Raw genomic sequence first — 7,107 nt, forward strand, 5'->3', positions numbered from 1 at the left:
CCCATTCTTTGGCCGGATTTCCCATGGAAAGCAATTATATTTGCTTAGATCCAAATGAATTCAAACAATGCAGGATACATTTGCTTGATCAAAATGTTCAATTCGGGTCCACCAAATGGATCCAAATTCTCTCTTGTTTGAATTCTTGTGAATTAACCTTCCCAACACCCGACGGAAAAATGCAAAGCATGGTGGAAATAACCAAAAAGATCGAGAAAATGTAAAGATGGACACAAAAATGAAAAACACTAGAAAATCGATAGGAAAACGCTAACTTCTATGTTAATTAAAGCGGAAAAAAATGGGGGTGTCCACAGATGCCCCTCTTTGGTAAAGATGACGTAGTCATCGAATACCAAAGGAAAAGTGACAGAGCCATTTTGCGTAGCTTTAATCAACAAAGGACTCCCTAGACACAATGCAACCTAACCTAATGCAAGACCCTAGATGAAGTCCTAGAATTTAATCAAGATCATTTATTCTTACCACCATGAGCTGGTGGCTCAGAATAATGGAGAAATGGATTCAATCTGATTGTAAAATCATATACTTCAGAACGAAAGATAATTATGTTGCAGCGCCGTTTTCAAATGGGCAATGAGGAATTGAGAGATCTTTTTCGAACTCGTACTTGTACGGGTTCAAAGGGATAGGAGGCCGTATTTGTACGGACTTGAAAGGAAAAAGATACCATAATTGCATGCGTCCAAAGAGAACAGGACACTGTAGTTGTACAGACCCAGAGGAAACGAGACACCGTATTTGTACGGTTTCCCAAAGAAAATAAGCAACCATATTTGCATGGATCCCGAAGAGGAATAAGAGACCATTTTTGAATGGACTCAGAAAGGATGAGATACGGTATTTGTACGATTCCCAAGGAAAATGAGATACCACATTTGTATGGATCCCAAAGAGGAATAAGAGACTATTTTTTTTAATGGACTAAGAAAGGATGAGACACCGTATTTGTACGGTTTCCCAAAAACAATGAGCAACCATATTTGTATGGATCCCGAAGAGGAATAAGAGACCATTTTTTAATGGACTCAGAAAGGATGAGATACCGTATTTGTACGATTCCCAAGGAACATGAGATACCAAACTTGTATGGATCCCGAAGAGGAATAAGAGACCATTTTTTAATGGACTCATAAAGGATGAGATACCGTATTTGTACGATTCCCAAGGAACATGAGATACCAAACTTGTATGGATCCCGAAGAGGAATAAGAGACCATTTTTTAATGGACTCAGAAAGGATGAGATACCGTATTTGTACGATTCCCAAGGAACATGAGATACCATATTTGTATGGATCCCAAAGAGGAATAAGAGACCATTTTTTTTAAATGGACTAAGAAAGGATGAGATACAGTATTTGTACCGTTTCCCAAAGAAAATGAGCAACCATATTTGTATGGATCCCAAAGAGGAATAAGAGACAATTTTTGAATGGACTCTGAAAGGATGAGATACCATATTTGTATGATTCCCAAGGAACATGAGATACCATATTTGTATGGATCCCAAAGAGGAATAAGAGACCATTTTTTAATGGACTCAGAGAAAATGGAACACCATATTTATACGGATTCCAAGGAAATGAGACATCATATTTGTATGACGCTCAAAGAGAATAAGAGATCACTTTCGAATGGACTCGGAGAAAATGGAACACCATATTTATACAGATTCCAAGGAAATGAGACATCATTTTCGCATGATGTTCAAAGAGAAGTGACCATTTTCAAATGGACTAAGAGAGATATGATAATTTGAGTTTTGACAAAGATTATCAGAAAAAAGAAAATCGAAATCTCCATTTAATAACTTTGGAAGCAAAGGATTTAATAACACCATATAATAAAGGACTTTCAAGGCCCGAATTTGGGACGCCACTTCATTAGCAACCTGCCCCAACTTTCTTCTATTCATTGACCAGAGATCATTCTTCAAAGATTTTTCACCATTCATGACAGTCTTGCCTTTTCCAAGTTTCTCAGAACCTGTTAATGAACCTATTTTTAGAGTGATTGCACCCTACAACAATTCTTAAAATAGAATTAGTAAATTTTTTTTTCTTTTTTAAACAATTAAAAAAAACCACAGGTACTTGCAATAAAATGACGAAGTAAGAAATATTACTCAAGTAATTATGTGATGCTTCTGACTTATCAGTATTTTCTTTTGGGTTAGGCTAGCCTCTTTTAAAGAATGTTTCTCCATTGATAAACATCTTCACTTATTTTTAAGACAGTAATACTTCATATATCTTTCTATCAACTTTCTGATTGCTAGAAATTAATGCCCCTAGTTTTAGGAATCGTTACTACTTTTGCCTGACCTACTGCGATTTCAGAGATCAATGTAATTCTTCCGGCATGAACCCAATCTTACCACGACCAAGTCTCCCTTTTTTGGATTTTCAACTTGGCGGACCGCTCGGCCTTAACTTTTGCCTGAATCGCCTTTTCAGGTTTTCGACTCAGCAAACCACCCCCTTAACTTTTGCCTAAGCCGCCCTTTCGGGTTTTCAACTTAGCAGGGGATTGATCCTAAATTTTGCCCAGATCGCCTTTTCGGGTTTTCAATCTAGCGGATCTTCAAGCTCCATTTCTTTTTTCTCTTTTTTTTCTTTTTTCATTTTTTTTCTTTACTTGAACACCAAAAGGACTTTATAAGTAGGATAGGGCTTTTCAAAGAATGGCTTAAGGTTCAACAAAGATTTTGACCGAACCTGTGAACTTGTTGCCTACGTATCCCAGGGTAGGAATCAGGTCGTGCGTAGTTCAGGGCGAATGCCCCTAGTTTGAAGATAAATTGTTTGAAGGTTAATTGATTTTTTTTTCTTTCTTTCTGGAATGATTGACTTCTCTTCTTTTGGAACTTGTCCCTCTTTTTTTTTCTGGAACGATTGAATTTCTTTTCTTTTTTGAATTAATCGAACTCGGTTTAACCGAGCTGCCTATGTACCCCAGTGTAGGGATCAGGTCTCGCGTAGTTCGGGGCAAATGCCCCTAGTTTGACGGGTTTTCAAAGGAAAATATTGCTTAGGCTCAAAAGGGTTCGCAAAAGGTTATATATTTTTATCTTGGGTTATGACTTTGGGATTTATTCGGCCAAAAGACGGCCTTCTGGTGTTCAAGTATAGAATCTCTTGAGTTGATCAAGGTTTGTTGGTTCTGGTAATATTTCTCCATTTAAATTATGGAGCTTGACGGCTTTTTCGGGTAAGATTTGGTCCACAATGTACGGTCCTGACTAGTTTGGTTTGAACTTGCCCCTTGGGTCAAACACTGGTGCTCAAAACGAGATTGCCTTCTTCTAAATCTCTGATCTTAACCATTTTATTAAAATCTCGGGCTATTCTGCGCTGGTAACCTTGCACATGGTAAAACGCCTTTAACCTCTTCTCATCTAGCATGTTCAACTCTTTATATCTGGCATCTGCCCATTCATTTTCTGGCAACTTAGCCTCAGTCAATACTCGGAGCGAAGGAACACGGATCTCAACAGGTAGCACTGCTTCCATCCCATAAACAAGAGAGTAAGGGGTTGTCCCAGTTGAAGTTCTAATTGATGTTTTGTAAGCCCACAAGGCGTACGGTAACTTATTCGACCAATCATTATAAGTTTCTAATATTTTGCTGATGATAGCCTTGACATTTTTGTTTGCAGCTTCTACCGCTTCATTTGTCTGTGGTCGATAAGGTGAGGAGGAATTAGGTGCTATAATTGTAAGAAGATGGGACACATAAAACCAGAGTGTCCACTTCTCAAGTCATCTTCCTCAAGATACAAGGGAAAGAAGGATTGGAAGAAACACAAGGCTCTTGCAGCCGGTTGGGATGGGGAAAGCACGTCGGGCAAGAGTTCAAGCGAAGGGGAAGATAAAAAAGAGGATCTTTGCCTCATTGCACTCTCCCATGATGTTGAGGTAAATTCTAACCCCTCTTGCTATTCATCAAGTAGTGATAGTGAAAACATATCTTATGATGAATTATGCTCAACCTTGCATTCTCAAATTTCTAAAAATAAGGTTCTTAAAAAATCTATTTCAAAATTAGAAAATGAACTTGATTTTTTGAAAAATGAGTCATCCTCTTCCATATCCAAATCTCAAGCACAACTTGAAAACTTTAAACTTGAGATTAAAACCCTTAAGGGTAGTTTGGATGAGAAAACTTGCCAAATTGTTAAACTTCGAGATGTGGCAAGCTCTTCCAAATCTTATGAAGATAAAGCTAATGATTTTTTAAATCAAATAACCCATCTTCATAATGAAAATGAAAGGTTAAGATTATGTCTCCATGGATTCTTAAATGGTGACAAAATTATTAACATAATCTTGAAGAAGACTAGTCGAAGACCTAATCATGCACATTATGATAGGACTAGTTTATCTAACCCTCATGTTAGATGCCATTATTGTGGAATTAATGGTCATTACAAATTCCAATGTGCATCTAAGATTAGGGATTATGGTGGAACCAAGAAATCTTGGGTTCCCAAAGCCCCCATATGATTCTCTTCATATGTTCTTAGATTAGGGGCTTTTGCTTAAAATTGAATATCTTTTTATGGTTAATTTAATATCCCCTCTTATGTTGAATAAAAATTCTAAATAGGGGGAGTTCTATGTTTGTCTTTTTCCTTGAAAAAGGGGGAGCTTAAATTTGTAAATTTTTATCCCTTTGTTTTTCTTCTACCCCATCTTTTTGATAGATGCCAAAGGGGGAGAGAAATCTAGGTTAAGGAAATATATGCATACTTTTAATGGAAAAATCTCTTGTGCTTGTCATCATAAAAAAGGGAGAGATTGTAAGCCCAATGGTTTCCACCTTGGCATTCCCATCTTATTTTGATGATTCCAATACACAAGTGATTTAAGATCACTAATGTGTTTGAATGTCTAAGTTGTAGATCATATTGGTGTTAAGACAAGATTGCTTGGATTGAGGCCAAGAAGCTCTCATTGAACCACATTCGGAAGGCCAAAGACATCGAAGATCCAAGACAATTGAAGACTTGAAGAATCTATTGAAGATCGAAGTCTAACAGATGTATAAGATCCAATCTTAGTATTAGATTTTAAGAGGCATAAATTAAGTTGATCTCACACACCCTAAATGTATAAAAGATTTTCCTTGTGGTGTTCCAACACCTTGGAACCCTCATAGCAATCCCATCTTGGTGTAAAGTTGGAAGCCCAAGAAACAGAATTGAAAATCTGTTGCTGATAGGCTTCTCGGAACTCTGAGAGAATCCTCGGAGCTCCAAGCTCGGAACTCCGAGAGAATCCTCGGAACTCCGAGAAATGGTCCAGTAGAAGTTTTCCATCTTCTGTTTGTATTCCCGGAACTCCGAGAGAAATTCTCAGAACTCCGAGAAATATTCTCGGAACTCTGAGAACACTATAACGGTAAGAAAAATAGCCGTTGGTAATTTTTCAAGAATTACCACTATGCCCCTCAAACGGTCATATTTGGTTTTTCTATATATATGGACTTTCCAAACTTCCCAACCATCAATCATAACACTCTTAAACTCTACTTGAATATCCCAAGAGTGAATCAAAACTTATTTATGCCTCTCATCCTCTAAGATTAAGATTTGGATCGTAGGCTCAATTTGTACATCTTATTCAAAGTTGTAAACCCTTGTGAGGGATTTTTTAGTTCTTTCTTTCTTATTCTAAGATTGTATTTGGGCGAGTGCGAAGGGACGCGGAGCCATCCCTAGAGGGCTAGTGCGAAGGGGACGCGGAGCCATCCCAAGAGCGAGTGCGAGGAGACGCGGAGCTTTCTCCGGTTCGTGGCAAGTCTTGCGAGGCGGAGCCGAACCAAATTGTAATTGGGTTGATTCCTCGCCATTAAAGGAATCCTTAGTGAAGCCATCAATGGGTTTGGTTGGTGGAGTGGAGTAGGCCTCGCGTTTTGAGGACCGAACCACTTTAAATCTCGGGTGCACTCTCTCTTATCTTTTGCTCTACATTTGCATTGCACTTAGGATTTAACTTGTGTGCTTAATATTCATTCCTTGATCCATTGATCTACAAAATTAGGTTAGAGGTTTTCAAAAGATTAAAACTTGTTAGGAACCTAAATTTTCACTCCTCATTAGTTGCCATTTTGGGACCACCCTTGGATTTTCACCTTTCTTTATTCGAGGCCTCTTCGGGATGCCTCTGGCCTGAGATGTAGTTCTTTATGTCCGTATACCATGGCTTACCATCGGGACATCTTGCAACTATTTCTATAGCATCAACATATGCAGGAGCCCATTGCTCCTGAACCGTGATGGGTCTCATCTTCATATTGTGAGGTATGTCGATTATAGAAGCTAGTGTTGCTAAGGCATCGGCGAATCTATTCTTCAACCTTGGTAAATAACTGAAAGTGATGCACCGGAATTGTTGAACAAGAACGTCCAAATATTCATGATACAGCTATAGCTTTTCTTCTCTGGTTCTCCATTCTCCCTGAGTTTGGCAAATGATTAACTTCGAATCTCCATATACGTCAAGATCCTCTATGCCTAAGGCCATTGCGGCCTCAAGTCCAACAATGCATGCTTCCTACTCTGCCATGTTGTTGGTGCAATTAAATTGTAACTTAACGGCAAGGGGGATATGCTCATTTTGGGGTGACACGAGCAATGCCCCTACTCCCTGCCCTGTTTGGTTTGCTGCTCCATCAAAATAAAAGGTCCAACCAGTTTTTAGATATTCATCTTCTACCATCATGATCTCTTCATCTGGGAACATCGGCTTGAAATGCTGACTTTCTTCTCGAGGTGTTTCTGTCAATTGTTCAGCAATGACTCGACCCTTTACTGATTTTTAGGTTACATGGCTGATGTCAAACTCAGATAACAATAATAACCATCTGGCAGTCCTGCCTATCAGGACTGGTTTTTCAAAGAGATACTTCAAATGATCCATCCTTGACAAAAGCATAACCTTATGTGATAAGAGATAATGTCTGAGTCGCTGAGTAGCCCAAACCAAGGCTAAGCAGGTTTTTTCTAGGACAGTGTACTTCTGTTCATGCTCCAACATCTTCTTGCTAAGATAATACACAGCCTTTTCATGCTTGGTTTCTG

The sequence above is a fragment of the Tasmannia lanceolata genome, unplaced genomic scaffold (assembly GCF_043159265.1).
Source record: "Tasmannia lanceolata isolate RefF3 unplaced genomic scaffold, GAP_Taslan_0.1 ptg000015l, whole genome shotgun sequence".
Classification (NCBI taxonomy): Eukaryota; Viridiplantae; Streptophyta; class Magnoliopsida; order Canellales; family Winteraceae; genus Tasmannia; species Tasmannia lanceolata.